The sequence below is a fragment of the Scyliorhinus torazame genome, chromosome 14 (genome assembly GCF_047496885.1).
Source record: "Scyliorhinus torazame isolate Kashiwa2021f chromosome 14, sScyTor2.1, whole genome shotgun sequence".
NCBI lineage: Eukaryota > Metazoa > Chordata > Chondrichthyes > Carcharhiniformes > Scyliorhinidae > Scyliorhinus > Scyliorhinus torazame.
In genome coordinates this window covers 169189365-169211333 of record NC_092720.1, presented here as the reverse complement: position 1 = coordinate 169211333, position 21969 = coordinate 169189365, and the positions used below count along the sequence as shown (strand labels likewise).

General features: G+C 48.9%; 1 protein-coding gene across 1 annotated transcript in view; it reads right to left on the bottom strand.

Moving 5' to 3' along the window:
- LOC140390207 (uncharacterized) overlaps window positions 1–21132 on the bottom strand; it is a 29079-nt gene extending 7947 nt beyond the window's left edge. Inside the window, exon 1 of the mRNA XM_072475173.1 lies at window positions 20950–21132. The gene's annotated coding sequence lies outside the window, so the exon portion shown is untranslated. The remainder of the gene's footprint in view (window positions 1–20949) is intronic.
- Window positions 21133–21969: the final 837 nt, after the last annotated feature.

Sequence of the window (21969 nt, the reverse complement as noted above, 5' to 3'; positions counted from 1 at the left end):
GAGCACAGTAAGAAGTCTTACAACACCAAGTTAAAGTCCAACAGGTTTGTTTGAAATCACTAGCTTTCAGAGCACTGCTCCTTCCTCAGGATTCACCTGAGGAAGGAGCAGTGCTCTGAAAGCTAGTGATTTGAAACAAACCTGTTGGACTTTAACCTGGTGTTGTAAAACTCACCCCAGACTTACTATGCTCACCCCAGTCCAACGCCAGCATCTCCACATCAGAGTTAAAAAGGCAGAGTATTTAACAATTGTGATTTCTGATCACACTCCGCATTGGATGGATGTGGTATTGGAGAAGGGGCAGCCCAGAAGTCGGGTGGTGGATGGATGTGGGGTTGGTGGTGGATGGATGTGGGGTTATTGGCAGATCGGAGCTTTTGTAAAACGATAGGGAAGGTGATTGAGGAGTATGTGGAATTCAATTGTGTGGAGGAGGGCTCGCCATTGGGAGGCTCTGAAGGCAATGGTGAGGGGGGAGGTGATCTCATTTAAGACCAAGGTGGATACGGAGGAGAGGAAGGAACGCAAAGGGTTGGTAGAAGAGATTTTGGAGGTGGATGCAGGGCACCCGGACCCCAGGCTCCCAGGAAAGAGAAAGAACTTGCAGGGAAAGTGGTGTGTCAGTTGAGAAGGGTGAGGGGGGGCTGTCTAAGAGAACGGGGAGAAGGCAGGGCGTATGTGGGCAGGTCAGCTCCATAGGGAGATAGTTCGGGTTCAGGGCAAGACACGGGAATTGGTGGTGTCTCCGGAACAGATTATCAGGGTCTTTGAGGAGTTTTATAGGGTCTTGTATAAGTCAGAGCTATAAGAGGACAAGCAGGAGATGAGGGAGTTCCTGGGCAGGTTAGAGTGCCCGAGGTTGGATGAGGTGGCGAGGGCAAGGCTGGAGGAGCCGATGGGGGTAGAGGAGATGAAGGTGGCAATCGGGAGGATGCAGGCAGGGAAGACGATGGGGCCGGATGGGTTCCCGGTCAAATTTTATAAACAATCTAAGGGTAGGCTGGCGCCGTTGATGGTGGAAATGTTCGAGGACGTGATGGACAATGGGGTAGTGCTCCATCTCATTGTTGCTTAAGGAGGACAAGGATCAGGTGGAGTGTGGGTCGTATAGGCCCTTATCGCTGCTAAATGTGGATGCCAAGATATTGGCAAAGGTGCTGCTGTTAAGGTTGGAGGAGTGCCTCCCAAGGGTAATTGGAGAGGATCAGACAGGGCTCGTAAGTTGTCATCGTGTGAGGATGCTGCTGAATGTGGTGCTTTCTCCGGCAGAGGGAAGAGAGACGTTGGATGCGGAGAAGGTGTTTGATCGGGTGGAGTGGAGTTACTTGATGGCGGTGTTAGAGAAATTTGGGATTGGACTGAAGCTTGTGGCTTGGGTTCCGTCTCGGCGATTTACGAGAGGATTTTGGAAGAGGATGGGTGCCATGGAGGGGATTAAGGCGAAGTGGGAGGAAGAGCTGGGGGCGACGCTAGAGTCAGGATTGTGGTGTGAGGTGCTGCGGAGGGTAAATGCCTCAATGCCGTGTGCAAGGTTGGGGCTGATACAGCTGAAGGTAGCGTACGGGGCGCACCTGACAAAGTCAAGGATGAGCCGGCTGTTCAAGGGGGTGGAGAATGTCTGTGAGCGATATGGGAGGGGCCCTGCGAACCATGTACGTCGGTTTTGGGCCTGCCCGAAGCTGGAAAGATTTTGGGAGGACAGTTTTCAGCACCATTTCGGTTGTTCTGCATGTGAATGTGGAGCCCGGTCCCCTAGAAGCCAGATTAGGGGTGACGGACCAGCCGGAGCTGCAGCCGGGAGCGGGAGCAGATGTTTTAGCCTTCGCCTTGCTGATTGCTCGCAGGCGGGTCTTGTTGGGGTGGAGATCAGCCTCCCCACCCTGTGCCCGGCGTGGCGGGGGGACCTGCGGGAGATTTTGGCCCTGGGGAAAGTGAAATTTGCTCGGTGGGGGTGCCGGTGATGGGTTCTAAAAAATTGCATATTGGAGAGTTGGTTACCGTTCACTGCTGAGGGAGGGGTGGTTGTGTTTGTTGTAAACTAAAAATGTTGAAAATTTGGAATAAAAATACTTTAAAAAATAAACTAAGGGTAAAGTTGAACTGGTTTCTGCAAAAATATGCTTCTATGGAGAATGGAACATAAATTTGAACTGTGACATGGGCTGGTTGATCATGTTAAAGGTTAAAAGGCACACACACAAACACTCAACAAGAGAACCCTCAGACACTCTGTACCGCCCAGATAATTACTTTTCACCTTCAGTAACGGCCGAGCAACAAAACTCAGCCTGTCTCTTGCTCATGTATTTGCTTTGTTTGGCCCCTTGTTCCACACTGTAACCAATCACTGTTTCTCGATGTACCATTTGTCAATGTACTCTGTCGATTATTCATTTTTTGTCTACTATGTACATACTGCGTACGTTCCCTTAGCCGCAGAAAATTACTTTTCACTGTTCTTCGGTACATGTGACAATAAATCAAATCAAATCAGAAGGGAAATTTTCCAATAAACACTCAATATCAAACACACAGCCAATCAAACAGTTCAACACAAAACACCGAGTAAACAGGTCTCTGAGCTGGATCTTCTCACACAGCATAAGGGGCATTTCCACACCTGATTGCCCACAGGATAGTCAGACTGCCTGAATATTAAGTATGGATAATATTAGGCCATGTAATTATTATAAATTCTGCTCCTTTACTCACCGTCTCCTGACTTGGTTTTCAGTCCCTACAGGAAGGAAACCAGCTCTGGAAGCGGAAGTGCAAAGAGTTGGCAGAGTGGGTGGGCTCTCTGATTGACGTCTCTCACAGCCAATCCAAATATTTCTGCAGTAACAGGAGTTTCCTGAAGCTTGGGAAACTGACCAGTGAAACGGAGGAGACTTTGAGCAGCAGCTCAGGTGGGGATTTAAACTTATCATTTTCCCATCTGAATGAAACCTCAGTTATTGCAGCTGCTGTCTCAGTTCCCCCGGTAAACGTTTGACAAGAGATTTCTAGTGTGGGAATAGCATTCGGATTTGGATTTGTTTTGTCACATGTACCGAGGTACAGTGAAAAGTATTTTTCATCGAGCAGCTCAACAGATCATTAAGTACATGAAAATAAAAGAAAATACATAATAGGTCAACACAAGGTACACATTGTAACTACATAAACACAGGCATCGGGTGAAGCATACAGGGGTGTGGTGTTAATCAGGTCAGTCCATAAGAGGGTTGTTTAGGAGTCTGGTAACAGCGGGGAAGGAGAGAGGAGATTGACTCGATGCTTGGAAAGTGACTCAGTAACTTGGGAAGTAAAGTGAGGCTCATTGTGAGTCGATGCTCCATGAGTTATCTAACAGCCTTGTCCTGTCCGGGGTGTGGGGGAGGTCAGCTCCCCTCAGCTCCAATTTCAGAGTTACAACATTCGCTTCATCAGATTCCTCATCCGGGTTGACCCGGTCAATTCACTCTCAAACAACTGCCTAACCTCAAACAGACCATTGTTCACAGCAAACTACCTAGCCTTCAGGAGAATAGCACCACAACACCACACAACCTCCTTGCCACCTCTACGTGCCAGATTATTGACATGGATACTACCATATGTGAGAACACCACCCACCAGGTACACACTCAAGCGATTTGGCCAACGTTGTCTACCTCATACGATGCAGGAAAGGATGTACTCAGGTGTGGTACCATGCAGACGCTGCGACAATGGATGAACAATTGCCAAGCAGGAGTGTTCCCTTCCAGTCGGGGACACTTCAGCAGTCAAGGACATTCAGCCTCCGATCTTCGGGTAAACATTCTCCAATGCGGCCTTCAAGGCACATGACAACGCAGAATCGCCGAGCAGAAACTGGTAACCAAGTTCAGTAACATGGGGATGGCCTCAACCGGGAAGGTTGTAACTCTTGGGTTCATGTCACATTACATGTAACCCCCACGATACTGCCCGGGTTTGCTAATCCTACTAACTCGTATTGATCTTGACCAATAAAGGGGTGGGTGCCCTGATGGCTGGGCGTGTCCTAGGTGGCCGTTGGCCTGGCTTTGTTTGTGCTTTCGGTTTGGGGAACTGGCGCCGTGATGTATGGAGCTAGATCGGTTACTTGACTGTCTTTTCTTTGTTTCCGGAGATGGGCCATCAATATGCTAATGGACCTACAGGTTCAGTCTCATCTGGGAGCTGCGGTTCTATGGACACAAGCAAAACTTCTGTTATTATTTTGTTTAAGATCTCGTGTGTCTGTCTGTCTGTCCTTTTATTGTCAATTTACCCATTATAATTGGTCACCATCCGTGACTCTCTCATTTTTTAAAAACCAAATATTTGGGACAAGACATCCGAGAAAAATACTGACACAGCGCGAGCTGCCTCGCAGCCTGTGCGATCTACCATCCCAGTGTTTGAGGATGTAAATAGCATCTGGAAGCAACCTAATGGTCGCCGTAACCAAAGAAAAGACTTTTGAACTAAAAGTGCCAGAATGGGGTGTGTATGGGCCGCGGCGGGTAAGAATGGGTGGAATCCCCGGGTAGGACGGTGACCAATGCCGTATGTGCTCTACCCAAGCGTAGCTGACCAGTGGGGTGTCCTCAGGCAGGGGCGGGGACCAGTGCCGTTTTGCCACTGCCTGAGCGACCGGCAAGAACGGTAAGAATTTGTGGTCGTCATGGGGGTTGCATTTGTTGCTAACCTCTACCCTCAAAGCAGAAGAGCAGTTATGATCGCTTATCTGCCGACAAACTAGTTCCTTTAACAGCCATTGGGCGTCAGAGGGGTAGTTATGATTGCATCAAGGTGTGGCGTGGGGCCATGGAAAACTTTAAGTGAACAACCAACATTCAACATTCACAGTAACAAACAAACACACATTACAAACATGGTGCAGGTTCCATCAGAAAGGACACCGTAACTCTCCATCGGTTCCTGTTTACCATCATCTGGACACCTCATTGCTCTAAAGCGAACAGAGTCGCAAAGGGATTTGTTTGGTGGGAGTCAGACTATGTCATCATCTTCTCCCGGCTGCCATACTCTTGACTGGAGTAGGTGCGCTAAAGCTGCTTGGGGCGAATTGGGGTCCATCTCATCATTCCGGATGAGCCTGAACGAATTGGCTCGGTGCCAGAATCTTGTGTCGAGGTTGGAGCTGTTCGAGTTTAATCCGTAATCGTCGGGCGGTGGATCTGGGTCAGGGGCTTTCATGAACGTTATTTTGAAAGGGTCGCTGGAATCATGTTCGGAATCGCTGGGAGTGGGGCCTGGTGCAGGGGTATAATCGGAACGTGGTGTGCTGGGGCTTTCATCATCGCTATCGCTACTGGTTGAAGGAAGGGAGAGACAAAGTCGTGCCTCTGGGGGTGGAGTCGAACTGGTGTCTGAGGACGGGCTGGGCATGTTGGGGGAGGGTAGGAATACGTAGTTCGTTGGCGGGGCGTGCTTATCTGCTGCTGCAAGCGAGATGTGGTGTGCATGGTTGTTCTGTGAGCCATAAGCCTGCAGACTTGCCATTGGGATAGGTGATTTTATATACAGAGGGGCTGACTTTATCAGAGATGGAGTACGGTCCGGCAAATTTGGGGGAAAAGGAATGAACTGGGGTTGCATAGGGAAAGCATCACTTGCTGCCCTACTGCAAACTCGGTGGAGTGTACAGTTTTATCAAAGCAAGCCTTGCTTTGTTTCTTGCGGGTTCCAAGCCTAACGGCTGCTGCAAACTGGGCTGCTTTCACATTTTCAAAAATCTGTTGTACTGCTTTCTCATGCGTGAGGGCGGTGACTGTGGGGCTGGCCAAATCCAGTCCGAACAAATATTCTGTGCCTTTCATGGGGCGCCCGGTCATGAGGGAGTGGGGGGTGTATCCTGTGGACGTGGATACTGTGTTTCAAATTAACATTAATGCAAATGGGAGAACTGTGTCCCAGGTGCTGTTGTGTTGTTGCACCATTTGTCTGAGGGTCGCTTTTAAAGTTCTGTTCATCCTTTCTACTATGCCGCTCGATTGGGGGTGGTATGCAATATGGAACTTTTGCTTTATTCCGAAAATTGTGAGGACGTTTTTCATCACACGTCCTGTAAAATGGGAGCCTTGATCGGACTCTATACTGCGTGGGAGTCCCCACCTTGTAAAGATGTGCTGAGTGAGGATTTTAGCTGTCGTTTTGGCAGTGTTTGTCCTGGATGGAAAAGCTTCCACCCATTTTGTGAAGATGTCGATGACCACCAACACATAATTAAAACCATTTCTGCAGGGGTGTAAGGGTTCTTTATAGTCGATTTGCAAATTAGTCCAGGGGCCATTAACGGGGTGGGTGTGACTTAGCTGAGCTTTTCTTGCTTATCTGTCCGGATTGTTCTGGGCACAGATTAAGCAATTCTCGATGTAATGTGTAACTTTGGCTTTTAAATCAGGCCACCAGCAGAGAGGTCTGAGGTACGCTAGGGTGGGTTCAATGCCCTGGTGTCCGTGATTGTCATGGAACTGACAAATAATTTGATTCCTGTCCTGGCTGGGGACTACATAAATGCCGTCTTTTAAAATCACATCGTCATGTGTGGTTATCGCGTTTGTAAACTTATCATAAGGGGCTGGGAAGTTGCCTTTTAAAACGTCCCGGAGCTGCTCATCTTCCTTTTGAGCCTTTGCCAAATCTTGAATGTTGGTCTGTGAAACTTGAACCGCGTGTACTGGGGCGCTTTCGGGGGGATTCCAAAAGTGACCATGTCTGGGACCTGCTTTCGCTAGGGGGTCTGCTTTAACGTTACCGGGGGGGGGGGGGGGGGGGGGGGGGGGATGATGACGACGAACTTTGATGATGCCATATTTCCCATCTTTGGCTGTTTTCAGAATATGCTGGAGTAATGGGGCTGAGGGTAGGGGGTTTCCGTCTTCCCACAGGGGTAGGAATTCGGTTAAACTGTTGCAGACATATAAACTGCCCGAATATATGTCGGTTGGGGTCGGAAACGAGCCGGGGTGATCTACAATATAAGCCATGGCTGCCAGCTCTGCTGCCTGTGAGCCTAAATGTCCTGGCAATTTTAACAAAATCTCTTCTAGGGCGCGTCCCTGCACGTCCTCTACATAAATACCGCAACCGGTAATTCTTTTCCTGTTTAAAACTGTGGAGGAGCCATCCACATAGATTCTCAGGGGTGCGCATGTGTCTGTGGGCTGGGGTCTCTGGGGTGTAGTATCTGCTTTCGGGGAAGCTGACTTCGGTACAAAGGGTCCTGTATTATGTTTCGTGGAGATGATGTCACACTCATGTGGGGTACCTGCTTATTGTAAATTATCGGCTCGGAAAGTGTAGGTCTTGGTTCTCTTAACTGTGATGTCCCGTCCCTGTAAAAGAAGGGTCCAACGGGCTGTGCGGATCTGGCTGACTGCCATCCTTAAGTTGACCATCTAGTAGTAGCTGTGTTGGGGTGTGTTCAGTGAGAATGGTGATGGGGTCGAGTCCTGTAATGTAGGTGAAGTATTGTACTGCCCAAAAGACTGTGAGCAGGTGCCTTTTGCAGGCAAAAAATCCTTGCTCGACTGGATCTAATACGAGTGAGGCGTATGCCATGGGGCCTAATCGATCATGGCGTTCTTGGAGGAGCACGGCCGAAAGGGTTCGGTCGGTAGTTGCAACCTCAATTGCGTACGGTGAAAGTGGATCTGGGACCTGTAATGCTGAGGGCTCTCTTTAAAGCAGCCACGGCATCTGTGTGCTGTGGAAGCCATTCCCAAGTTGCTTGTTTCTTGAGAAGTTCGGATAGGGGCGCTGCTTTTGTGGCGAAACCTCGATATGGTTTCGGCAGTAGCCAACCAGTCCTAGAAATGACTGGAGGGCTGAGACATTATGGGGCAGGGGTAATTTGACGATCGAATCAATACTTTTCTGCTCGATCTCGCATTTGCCATGTGTGATTACTGTTCCTAAGTAAATCACTTTTTCCTGTAAAATCTGGGCCTTCTTGGGGTTCACTTTACAGCCAATTTGTTGGAGAAGTCCTAATAGTTCGGCGAGAAGCAAAATGTGCTCTCCCTTTGTGTCCGTCTGTAGTAGCAGATCGTCTACATATTGGACCAGACAATCGGGTCGGGAAAATTTTGCTAATCCATTTGCCAGCTGTCGGTGGAAAATGCAGGGGGGAGTTGTGGAAGCCTTGTGGAAGGCACGTCCACGTATATTGCTGTCCCTGGAATGTGAATGCGGATTTGTATTGGCATGATTTATCCAATGGAATGGACCAAAAGCCGTTGCTAATGTCCAGAACCAAAAATATTTTTCACTGTAGTCCCTGTTTGAGCATGGTCTCAGGACTCGTGGCTACGGTGGTGGCTGCTACTGGGGTTACGTTGTTCAGTTCCCGGTAATCAATGGTCAGTCGCCATGATCCATCGGGTTTCCTGATGGGCCAAATTGGTGCATTATTCGTGGAGGCTACTGATCGGAGTACGCCTTCATCAAGCAAACTCTGTATCACTTTTGAGATTTCTCCCTCTGCTTCTTGGGGAAAACCGCACTGCTTTTGTGGTCTGGGGTCGGGACCTGTAATATTCACTAAGCCGGCGATCTTGCCACAGTCGTGCTTGTGCTGTGCAAATGCTGCTTTGTGTTGCTGCAGGACTTCCCTAACTTGTTTGTTCTGACTAATGGCTCGAGGGTCAAACCAGAAATCTCCTCCTGCGCTGATCCGATTTTCGTACTCTCCAACTGTGCTTGGGTGCTGAGTTTCACAGGTGAAACCTGTTTTTATCTCTCCTCGGATGCTGTCAGAAAGACTAGGTTTTTCCAACACTTTCTGTTTTTACTATTATTCTCCTGTTGCTTGAGTGCCCTCAGTAGTGCATTCACTAGGTTCAAACCTGGACTCGAAAGTATATCCCGTGCTGCTCCCGACCTACCTAATGGTTTGAGGGTAATCCTAGAGTGGGAGCTATGCCGGGCCGAGAGCTTTAGAAAGAATGTGATGCTGCTGCTAATGGTTCACTTCATTAACATCTCTTTTTGGGTCCTCTGCTTAATGTACTTCCATATTGATTTTCTATGAACTTGTTTAACCTGATACTTCACGGAGTCAATATTGCGGACGTGCCAGTGAGATAAGACCAAACCAGGGATGGTGATAGAAGAGTGTCCAAAAAGTCCAGAATTTATTAGTTGTAGTTTTGGAACATGGAGTGGTCAGTGATTTCTTTTTTGTATTCATTCACTTGACACGAGCAACTGTGATATGACCAGCATTTATCGTCCATGTCATGTTTTAATTGGCCTTGATAAGGTGGTGTTGAGCTGCCTCCTTGACCACAGCCACCCATGAGGTGTAGGTACACCTACAGTGCTGATAGGGAGGAAGTTCTGAATTTTGACCAAGTGACATTAAAGAACGGTGATATATTTCCAAGATAGGATGGAGTGTGGTTTGGGGAAGACCTTGCAGGGTTCAATTCCCGTACCGGCTGAGAATTCAAAATTCTCCCTCAGTGTCCACAGCCACAGCAGACGAGGCGGAAGTCTTATATTCCACCCCCCTCACAGTGCCCCAATTACGGGACACGTGTGCTAAAATCACACCGTTCTTCCCCGCTTCAGACCCACACCATTTCTTTGCCACCGTCAAACACCAGGCGACCATGTACGGCCTGGATGAGAAAGAGCAGGTAAAGCTCACGGTCCTCAGCTTAGACCCATCGGTCGCAGCAGCCCTCCCCGACTCAGAATGTAGGAGGAGGCACCCTTGCAGAAAAGCATACCGCGATCCTGGATGCGATCGGGTATAACCGGGGCGACCCCGTATATGGCCTAAATAAGTGCAGACAGAACAAGTCTGAACACCCCATAGCGTTCGCAGGACGCTTGTGGATTCACTTTGAAGCCGTTTTCGGAAACGTAGACCGTGCCCATTTGTCCGCAGACAATATGGCCAAATGGACCCGCACCCTTATCTCCCATGCCACGGAAGCAGGACAGAATGCCTGTCGTAATTATGACCCCTCGGAGGAGGCTCATAATGAGAAGTGGGTGGTCAAAAGATTGTCCTGCGTTTGGGAACAAGCGGCTCACAGTAAACCCGCAGCTAGAACCCCCGAGGAAAAACAAGCCGCCGCAGACGTGCAGGCAGTAAGAACCACTCTTCACAACCCCGCCTGGGTAAACGAGGGAAAGAGCAGCCCCCCAGCAAAACCGCAAGAATGCTACAATTGCGGACAATTGGGACATTTTGCCAAAGAATGCAATGGCCCTAAAAAGCCACAGAGAGACCAACGGACAGGCACTATCAATAAGAAAAAAGCAGAACCCATACATAGCGTTAGCGCCCAGTCCGATCAGACAGACTTGACCGGAACGGACTTACGGTGTACAGGCTCCCCCAGCTGGGTCTGCGATACCCTTTGGGATAGGTCAGGACGACCCGTAGTCGCAGCAAAGGTTAAGGGACAGCCGATCGAGCTTGTCTGGGACACAGGAGGGTCCCGCACAATCTTAAATTGCTCCACCCTTGGTAAGGACACGTGGCCCACCACAGCCACTATCACCCTCAGCGGCTTCACAGGCCACTCACAGCAGGGACATATCACAACCCCTGTACCCATCCAGATCGGAACCATTAATACAAAACACCCCGTAATGTTAGTCGACCTGCCCCCAACAGCAGAGCACATTTTGGGGATCGACTTCATGAATTCTCATCACCTCTCTTTCGATCCAGTCAACCAGTGTGTCTGGAAGATGGCAAAATCCGCTATAGCCCCCGCAACGCTCAATGTAGGGGATTATATGAACAAAATTAGCGCAGTAGGCGAGTTTTGGTTCAACCCCACCACACTCAGCACGGGCCAACAGGTTAGGGCAGTCCTGCAAAAGAACAGGGCAGCATTCGCGACCCACAAGCACGACTGTGGACGGATGACTGGCTCTGTACAAATAACAGGACCGGACCCTAGACCCCAAAGGCAGTACGGATTCCCCCTAGAAGCAGAGGGAGAAATCCTAAAGGTTATAGAAAGTTTATTAGAGCAGGGTGTCCTAAGATCGGTAGCCTCAACTAATAATGCCCCGATTTGGCCAGTAAGGAAGCCCGACGGATCAGAGCGCTTGACCATAGATTATCGGGAACTCAATAAAGTCACCCCCGTAGCAGCCCCCACCGTTGCAACAAGTCCCGAGACCATGCTCAAACAGGGACTCCATGCCCGATATTTCACGGTTTTGGACGTCAATAATGGATTCTGGTCCATTCCATTGGCAAAGGCGCGCCAGTATAAATTTGCCTTCAGTTTCAGAGCGCAGCAGTACACGTGGACATGCCTGCCACAAGGCTTCCATAACACCCCCTCCATTTTCCACCGACAGCTGGCAAATGGACTAGCGAAATTTTCTCGCCCCGAATGTCTGGTACAGTATGTAGACGATCTACTACTGCAGACAGACACAAAGGAAGAGCACATTGAGCTTCTGTCCGAACTCCTGGAATTACTACATTCCATTGGCTGTAAAGTAAACCCCAAAAAGGCCCAGATATTGGAAGAGAAAGGTATATTTGGGTACTATTATCACACACGGCAAACGCGAGATCGAGCACAAAATAATTGACTCGATCGCTAAATTGCCCCTTCCCCAAAACGTTTCAGCCCTCCGGTTGCTTTTAGAACTGGTTGGCTACTGCCGAAACCTCATTGACGGTTTCGCCAGCAAGGCAGCGCCCCTCTCAGACCTCCTAAAGAAAGGAGCCCCCTGGGAATGGCTTCCGCAGCATACGGATGCTGTGGAATCATTAAAACAGGCGGTCATAGCCGCCCCCGCACTACAAGTTCCCGACCCGCTTTCCCCTTACGCAACAGAGGTAGCGACCACAGACCGCACCCTTTCAGCCGTGCTCCTGCAGGAACGGCACGACCAGCTAAGACCCGTGGCTTATGCCTCACGAATTTTAGATGCTGTGGAGCAGGGATTCTCAGCCTGTGAGAGACACCTGCTCGCAGTTTTCTGGGCAGTCCAGTACTTCTCATACATTACCAGACTGAACCCCATCACCCTTTGACCGAGCACACCCCCACCCAACTTTTACTAGACGGACGACTTAAGGACGGTACCGTCAGCCAAATCCGCGCTGCTAGGTGGACCCTTCTCTTACAAGGACGGGACATCACAGTCAAACGGACCAAAACACACACATACTTAGCGGACAATCTACAGTACCCCGGAACCCCCCATGAGTGTGAAATCATCTCGCCCCACCATAATACAGGCCCCTTTATAGCTAAAACATCCCCCAGAAAACTAGCCACTCCATCTCAGAACCCCCCCTCACCCGGACACGTGTGACCCCATTAGGATTTATGTGGATGGATCTTCCACGATCCTGGATGGGCAACGCATAACAGGTTGTGGGATTTATGTGGAGGACGCGCAGGGACGCGCCCTCGAGGAAATCGCATTAAAGTTACCCGGACACTTAGGCACGCAGGCAGCAGAGCTTGCGGCCATCGCTTACATTGTAGAGCACCCAGATTCCTTCCCCAGCCCAGCAGACATATATTCAGACAGTCTATACGTGTGCAACAGCGTCACTGAATTTCTGCCCCTCTGGGAAACGAGAGGATTTGTTTCCGTGGATGGGAAACCCCTCCCCTCAGCCCCATTACTCCGCCATATTTTGAAAAAAGCCAAGAACCGGACCTTTGGCATTATAAAAGTCCACAGCCACCATCGTTCCTCCCCCCCTGGAAATGTAAAAGCCGGCGCACTGGCTAAGGCAGGATCCAGGCATGGGTATTTTTGGAAGCCCCCCCGAGTGCGCCCCAGGGAGTGCGCCAGTGAGTGCCGTTCAGGTCACGCAGACTAGGATCGAAGATCTAGTAGAGGCCCAGAAGCAGGATAGCGCTCTCACTGAAATCGTGAAAAGGGAAGTTTCCAGCCTCATACGAGAGGTACAGAAATACAATGACCACACATGACGGTGTGGTGCTAAAGGACACCCTTTATGTGGTTCCTGAGCAGGATAGGAACCAAATAATCTGTTTATTCCATGATGGTCATGGACACCAGGGAATCGAACCCACCGCAGCCCACCTCAAACAGCTCTGTTGGTGGCCTAATCTCAAAGAGGATGTATCCCATTACATTGAGAATTGCCTCATCTGCGCTCAGAACAACCCAGATAGATATGCCAAAAAGGCACATCTCAGCCACACCCGATCCGTTAACGGCCCCTGGACTAACCTCCAGATCGATTTTATAGGTCCATTGCCCCCTTGCAGGAATGGCTATAAATATGTTCTGGTGGTCATAGACACTTTTACAAAGTGGGTGGAAGCATTTCCAGCCCGCACCAACACCGCGAAAACCACAGCCAAAATCCTAACCCACCACATTTTTACAAGCTGGGGACTCCCCCGCAGTAATAAATCGGAGCAAGGTTCTCACGTTACGGGACAGGTCATGCAGAACATCCTCACGGTATTTGGCATAACCCAAAAATGTCACATTGCGTACCACCCTCAATCGAGTGGTATAGTGGAGCGCATGAATCGGACCCTAAAAACCACCCTTAGAAAAATGGTCCAGCAGAACAACACCACTTGGGATTCTGTCCTCCCCTTTGCGCTGATGTTTTTGCGTAACACTGTTTCCACCTCCACAGGTTTCACCCCACACACCCTCATGACCGGACGCCCCATGAAAGGGACAGAGTACTTGTTGGGTTTAGACCTGACCAGCCCTGAAGTTACGGCACTCACCCACGAGAAAGCCGTTGAACAATTACTTGTCAATGTAAAAACGGCTCAGTTAGCAGCCGCTGTTAAACTGGGTATTAAAAGAAAACAGAGCAAGGCCTGTTTTGATAAGGCAGTATATGCAACGGAGTGTAATATAGGACAACAAGTTATGTTGTCTGTGTATAACCCCAGCACATTTCTGTCTCCGAAATACTCGGCCCCGTACTCCATTACGGATAAAGTAAGCCCATCGGTATACAAAATCAAATACCAAAATGGTAAGACTGCGTGGTTTCACATAAACCAGCTAAAGGCTTATGGAGCACAGTCAAACCACGCCCACCACGTCATGCTTGACACAGCAGACCAAACCCCGCCCACAGCCAACGTGACCACGCCAACCCCATCCACGTCCAGCCCAGACACGGACTCGCCCCCGACTCCACCCACAAACTTTACACTCCGCCCCGGAACGCCCACAGACTGCAGCAGCAGAGACAGCGACTGTGACTCCGACGACAGCCACAGCACGCCTCCCTACTATCCTGGTCCCACACCCAGCGACTCCGAGTTCGACTCCAGTGATCCCTTCCTCATCACTTTCTTAAACAAACCACACCACCGAACCACACGGACGACCCCGACTTTGTCCCCACACAACTTGACGAACGCCATTGGCACCGCGACAACTCCTACAGACTCGTCCGAAACGACGAAAGCAACCCCAACTCATACCACGCAGCCCTCTCAACATTAATTCACTCCAGAATTTGGCACCCGGGAGAAGGGGACGACCCCCGAGTCAGACCCCCAATTCGCCAACCCCTTTGCGACCCTGTTTGCAACAGAGAACTAAGGTGTCCACATGATGATTTAAAGGAGACACTTGGTGAAAAGTGTTGTCCTTCCTGATGGAACCTGCAGGATGTTTTACGTTGTTTGTATGTTTGTCCAAGTGTTGTTCGTCCAACAGGAGAATTTTCTCACCGCCACACACCCATTCACCTGAACTTTTTAGCACTTTCCAACGGACACCCACCGCGGCCAGACGCTTGTTCAGTGGTACCAACTTATCTGCAGATACCTGGTCAACAGACCAGACGCTTGTTCAGAGGAACTAGCTTTTCAGCTGATACTTGTTCGGGTATCAGACGCCCGATCCTAACTGCTCTCCTGATTTGACGGGAGAATCAAAGCAGCAACCCCACCATGTTGACTACATTTTTGCCCGTTCTTGTCGGTTGCTCAGGCAGTGGAGAAACGGCGTGAGACCCGCCCTGCCTGGGGACCCCCCCGTTGGTCAAAAACGCTCGGGTAGGGAAAATACGGTATTGGTAGCCGTCCTACCCGGGGACTCCATCCAAATCTTACCCGTCGCGGCCCATACGCACCTCATTCGACCTTTTCATTTCAAAAACAGTTTTATTGATTTAGGTAACCTTTGGGTTGCTGCCAAATGCTATTTACATCCTAGAAACATTTGGATGATAAATCAGCACTGGTCCACCATTGGGAAGTGTGCCGTGTCCTAACATTTGTTTTGAAATAAAAATGAGGGAGTCACATATAGTGACCAATTGTAAGGGAATAATTGGCCCCGCAGGACAGACACACTAACATACCGGATATTATACCAAGGTAGTTACAGATACTATGCTTGTTTTACAGAACTCCAGAAGCTCCAGGACCGGAGAAAACAGAGAACATAAAGAAAGAAAAAGAAAGAGGACAGCCATGAGGACTTCTTTCATCGTGATCAAGATTTTTATACTGGACATTTGGTTGCGCGGGAACGCGGACCCCATTACTTCAAACCCCCCTGCCGTTAATGTTTCACTTGCCCGCAGTACCGAGGGCCCAGTCACCAGCCACGCTGCATTATCCTGGTGTGCCAAGTTCATAACTTGGTACTCCCTGTCGTACGTCATTGAAGCACTATTAGCGTTGGCCATACTCTGCTGTGCAGTACAGACCATGCGCCTCCGCAAGTGGAGAAGGAGAGCGTACCACGCTCGAACCCCGGTATATCGGATCCAATCCCCTATGTTCGGGTATGAACAGACCCCAGACCCCCGCGACCTATAATACAAAAATAAAGAACAAGCACTTGCGTTTTCCTGTAAATAAAAAGATGTACAAAACTTTCATGAAAAAAAAAATGTATGATCCTGAGCTTGACTGCCAAGCAAGGAAAGAATATATGGAATGTTATGATTGTTGTTGTATGTTTTAGAGAGATAGGATGATGCAATGCTTGATGAGTGTATTTAGGTAAAATTAGAGGTTCCAAGTTTTTATTTTGTAGATACATGACCCTGCCTGACATAGCGCCCTCAAGAATTGTTTCGGTAAATTTTTGTGCATAGCTAGGGTCAGAGTAGTGGCCATGTAGGAGGTGCCCCCCCCCCCCCAGGCTGACGGGAAAAGCAGCCAACAGGACACAAACGGAAAGCTGCAGACAGAATAGCGTATTCGGCTCTGGGAAAGTCGGCCCACATCGATACTCAAGACTATTAGCAGCACATCAGCCCAGACATCTGCAGTTTAATCGGCTATCCCCGGGAACAATTGCAACATATTAGCAATTGAATGCCGGGCCAGACCTGTCGGCGCCTGCAGTGGCCGAAACAAAGACAGGTGAACGACCACCCCCCGATCGAGGAATCGCCCCGTTATTGGACATATCAAACCCAGTGATTGGGAACAAGTCCAATCACTTGGGACTCAGGGTCAAGGGCCGCACCGAGAGGCGGGAAGCCCCTGGGCCCTATAAAGTGAGGGGCCAAGTTCAGATCTCTCTCTCTCCCCCTTCTTCTCCTGCTCGCGACCTTCGCAATAACATCAACCAGAAACTATAAGTTTGACTCCAGCGATCGCTACCCAATAAAGACTCCTAGCCATCGACCCGTATCAGCCTTTTTGAATCCCGCGGGCCAGATCCGATTCGATAAGCCATTCGTTTCCCTGACCTGGTGGGCTCTTCCTAAAGTTAAGTATCGGCCAGTAGTGGTAGGTTCCGATATAGATAGTAGGATTATTGTGTAAGCATTAATTGTTGTATATAATAAATGACCGTTGATTTCAATCTTACTAAGCGGTGTGCTGACTTATTAATCATAACTTGAACTTGAACCACGTGGCGGTATCAGAAAGATACCTGGCGACTCGTGAGCAAAGGTGACATAATCAGAGCTAATAAACTAAGGCTAAAAAGAGCAACATTATCAAGGCCAATTAAGACATGACATGGACAATAAATACTGGTCATATCACAGTTGCTCGTGTCCTGTGAATGAATACAAAAAAGAAATCACTGACCACTCCATGTTCCAAAACTACAACTAATAAATTCTGGACTTTTTGGACACTCTTCTATCACCATCCCTGGTTTGGTCTTATCTCACTGGCACATCCGCAATATTGACTCCGTGAAGTATCATGACTTCAGGTTAAACACGTTCATAGAAAATCAATACGGAAGTACATTAAGCAGAGGACCCAAAAAGAGATATTCATGAAATGAACCATTAGCAGCAGCATCACGTTCTTTCTAAAGCTCTCGGCCCGGCATAGCTCCCACTCTAGGATTACCCTCAAACCATTAGGTAGGTCGGGAGCAGCACTGGATACACTTTCGAGTCCAGGTTTGAACCTAGTTAATGCACTACTGAGGGCACTCAAGCAACAGGAGAATAATAGTAAAAACAGAAAGTGTTGGAAAAACCTAGTCTTCCTGACAGCATCCGAGGAGAGATAAAAACAGGTTTCACCTGTGGAACTCAGCACACAAGCACAAGAATCAAGGCTAAAGTATCTTCAGCCAAACATATAGAGGGATTATCGAACCTGGCCTCCTCCTGAGGCACTTGGAGGATTCCCCTCCAGACCTCTCAAATCCTCTCCATTGAGAAAGTTCAAGTCAAGAGTGTGATGAAACACTCAGCACTCACATGGCTGGGAGAACATCAGCAACAACAACTGAAGAGTATCGACAGTGTCAAGAACACACCAGTTCCCCTAATCAGAACTGCTACCATTAGACTCAATGAATACCCACTCCTGCCATCACCAGTAATGTTACATCACAAGAATATTCCTTCAGTCACTGGATATTCAGTATTGGACATGTGTGGCTATATGAACGTACAAATGAAGAGGAGTAGGCCACTTGGCCCCTCAATCCCGCTCCACCATTCAATAATATCGGATTTCAACTTTAATTCCACTTTTCTATCGATTCCCGATTATCTTTCACCCCCTTGTTTATCAAGAATTAATCCAACTCTGCCTTAAAATATTCGAAGACTATGCTTCCACCACTTTTTAAGGAAAAGTTCCAAAGACACACAGCCCTCAGGGAAAGCATCGCTGTTTTTAAATAGGCATCCCCATATTTTTAAACAGTGACCCCTAGTTCTAGATTCCCCCCCAAAAGAAACATCCTCTCCACATCCACCTGTCAAGACCCCTGTTTCAAACAATTGGTCTCTTAATGTTCTAAACACCAAAGGATACAAGTCCAGCCTGACCAACATTTCGTCAAAAGACAACCCACCCATTCCAGGTATTAGTCTTGTTAACCTTCTCTGAACTGTTTCCAACACAATTACATCTTTCCTTAAATAAGACCTATACTGTACACAGTTGTAGTCTCATCAATACCTTGTATAACTGAAGCATGACCTCCCTACTTTTGTGATCAATTCCACTCGCAACACTCTATTAACTTTCCCAATTACTTGCTGTGCCTACAAATTAAACTTTTGTGGTTCATGTACCAGGCCATCCAGATCCCTCTGCATCTCAAGAGCTCTGCAATCGCTCTCCAGTTAGATATTACAGGCAGTTCTTGACATTACAACATTCGAGTTACGACGAATGGAACTCACGTTTATAAATTGAAACCCTATTTCTACTTTACAACTCTGGTTTCAACTTGGCACGCAAGCAAGTTCATAACTGCCCATTGATGTTCTGCGCCACCCATCTACATGACTGCACAGGTTGAACTGCCTTTATTAGGTTGGACACAAGTGTTGTATTCTGTTAAATATTTTTGGCACAAGCGTTGCGATTTTAATACATTTATACGCTTAGTATTTAATATCCGCTCAGACTCACGGAAGTTGAAGGTTAAACAGGTAACTGACAGTGATCGATGGCCTCATTAAATCCCCCCACACACACACACATTCACACACACTAACTGAGGAACTTGTGCTGTGTGCAGGCGTCAACAGTCAGCTCAGCAATTTGGTAGGGCGACATTTGAGAGCATTAAACACTGTTGGGAGTCCCATAAGTGATTGCCGGCCTTGGTTCAGGAATCATTTATAACATTTCTCCGATGGAAAGTCGAATCCGACTTACGATGTTTCGACATGCATGGTTTTCAGTAACCAATTGTGTCATAAGTCCGAAGACTGCCTGTATTTTATTCTAATTTTTCCGTCAAAATGGACAATTTCACATTTTCCCACATACTCTATTTCCAAATTTTTGTCAACTCACTTAACTCATCTGTGTCACTTCGCAGCCTCCTTATGTCCTCATCAAAACTTTCTTACCCATCTTTGTGTCATCAGCAAATTTAGCAACCAGACCTTTTTGATCCCTTCAACCAATCAATTATATAAATTGTAAACAAAACTAAGGCGACAGCACAACACCCATTATATCTTACCAACCTGCAAACAATCCTTTTAAACCTACTCTTTCCTTCCTGCTAACTAGCCAATATTCTATCCCTGCCAGCGTGTTACCCTCTGCACAATGAACTTTTATTTTCCGCAATAAACTTTGAATTGGCACCTTATCAAATGCCTCTGATAGACTGATTAAACATTATACCCTCTCACAAAACCACGTGGACTCTGTCTAGACTCTACCTGATTACACTGAATTCTGCCACGTGCCCCACTATAATATCTGTAATAATAGCTTCTAACATTTCCCCAAGGCAGATGTCAAGCCAACTGGTCTGTGCATTCCTGTTTTCTGTCACCCTCCCTTTTTGAATAAACCAGATATATGTGTCGATTTCCAACCCAATGAAAGCATCCCTAAGACTAGGGAATTTAGGAAATTAAAACCAATGCATCAACTACCTCATGAGCTCTTTCTTTTAAGACCTTAGGATGAAGTCCATCAGAACTTACCCTCCCCAATCTTATCCACCTTTCCTGCATCTTTCTCCTCTTTTCTTCCCCCTTCCCCTCCCCCCACACCTACAGTTCATCCTCTGATGTTAGTTTCCCTGCTGCTTGACCTTTCACATCTTTTGTCCTCTCTGGGGACTGCCATTAGCACCCGGTTTCCCTGGGTTTCTGTGGCTATGGCTTATCTTTCATTCTCACTCCACAGTATAAATATTTCCCACTTTCTCTGTCTGTTAGTTTTGACAAAGAGTCACCGGACTTGAAACAGTAGCTCCTTTCTCTCCCCACAGATGCTTCCAGACTTGCTGAGATTTTCCAGCATTTTTTCTTTCGTTTAGGATCTCGGCACGTATCAGTCCGCAGCCCCAACAGTTTGCTCAGTACCACTTGTTTTTCCAGTAATTGTAATTTTCCGGAGTTCCTCCCTTCCATTCCCTGATTTGCAGTTGTTCTGGAATGTTACTCATATCCATCACGGTGAAGACCTGTTCCATAGATCTGCCATCTCTTTATTTTGCATTATCAATGTCCCAGACTCCCCATCTAAAGGACTAGTACCCACTTTATTAACTCCTTTTTTCATTGAATCATATTAATTCCTACAGCCCTAAAGAGCACTCTACCCAGGTCCATTCCCCTGCCCTATCCTCATAACCCCACCCAACCTGCACATCTTTGGACACAAAGGACAATTTAGCATGGGCAATCCACCTAACGCGTACATCTTTGGACTGTGGGAGGAAACTGGAGCACCCGGAGGGAACCCGTGCAGACACGGGGAGAACGTGCAAACTCCCCACACAGTCACCCAAGGCTGGAATTGAACCCGGGTCCCTGCTAACCACTGTGCAACCATGCCGCCCATTCTCAAATATCTATCAAAACTCTTAACATCTATCTTTCTATTTCTAACCAGCTTTCACTCATACTCTAATTTTTCCTTTTATATTCTGTCCAATCATCTGACCTGCCGTCCATATTTGCACACCTTCCATTCCTGATCAACCTTTTTTATTCAATTAGTCATGTAGCCAATAATTTGTGTAGATATAGTAAAAGGTTGCACTCACCTAGCCTGGGGACTCGCCAACCTCTGGATCGAAATAAACAGTGGAAAAAAGGAGCAACACGACCGCAATTTGCACCTGAACCAAAGTCCCATTCAATCTATGTCGCACTCAAGCGGAGTCTTGTACACTGCAATATCTTTTATGCGTTATAACAAAGAAAATCTGCAAAAGCTTTGAAATTTTACTCACAGTCACATCAATCCCTGTCTGGGGTGTGCAGCAGCTGTGGTGGAAGGGGAGTGAATGGCCAGAGTGGGCGGGCTCCCCGATTGACGTCTCTCACGGCCAATCAGAGGCGCAACACCACCAAATTCAGTATGGGGCGGGGATAACGTCACTGGGGCTCCCGCTCGCGGTGCCTGATGGGGGATGTTGTTCTGTCGCGCGCAGCGGCGGTTGGCGTCTAATTTTCGGAGTTCGAATTGGAGGAAGCGCGATCCCGAGCGGCTGTTGGAATTGGGGTGCGCACCACCCCTCCCCCTCCAACCCCCCTCCCCCTCCCCCTCCAACCCCCCTCCCCTCCCCCTCCAACCCCCCTCCCCCTCCAACCCCCCTCCCCCCTCCCCCTCCCCCCTCCCCCTCCAACCCCCCTCCCCCCTCCCCCTCCAACCCCCCTCCCCCCTCCCCCTCCAACCCCCCTCCCCTCCCCCTCCAACCCCCCTCCCCTCCCCCTCCAACCCCCCTCCCCTCCCCCCCTCCCCCTCCAACTCCCCTCCCCCTCCAACCCCCATCCCCTCCAACCCCCTCCCCCTGCCCTCCCCCCTCCCCCTCCAACCCCCCCCTGCCCTCCCCCCTCCCCCTCCAACCCCCCTCCCCCTCCAACCCCCCTCGCCCTCCATCCCCCATCCCCTCCAACCCCCATCCCCCTCCCCCTCCAACTCACCCTCCAACTCCCCACCCCCTCCAACCCCACTCCCCACCCCCTCCAACCCCACTCCCCACCCCCTCCAACCCCACTCCCCCTCCAACTCCCCTCGCCCTCCATCCCCCAACCCCCATGCCCTCCGACTCCCCTCCCCC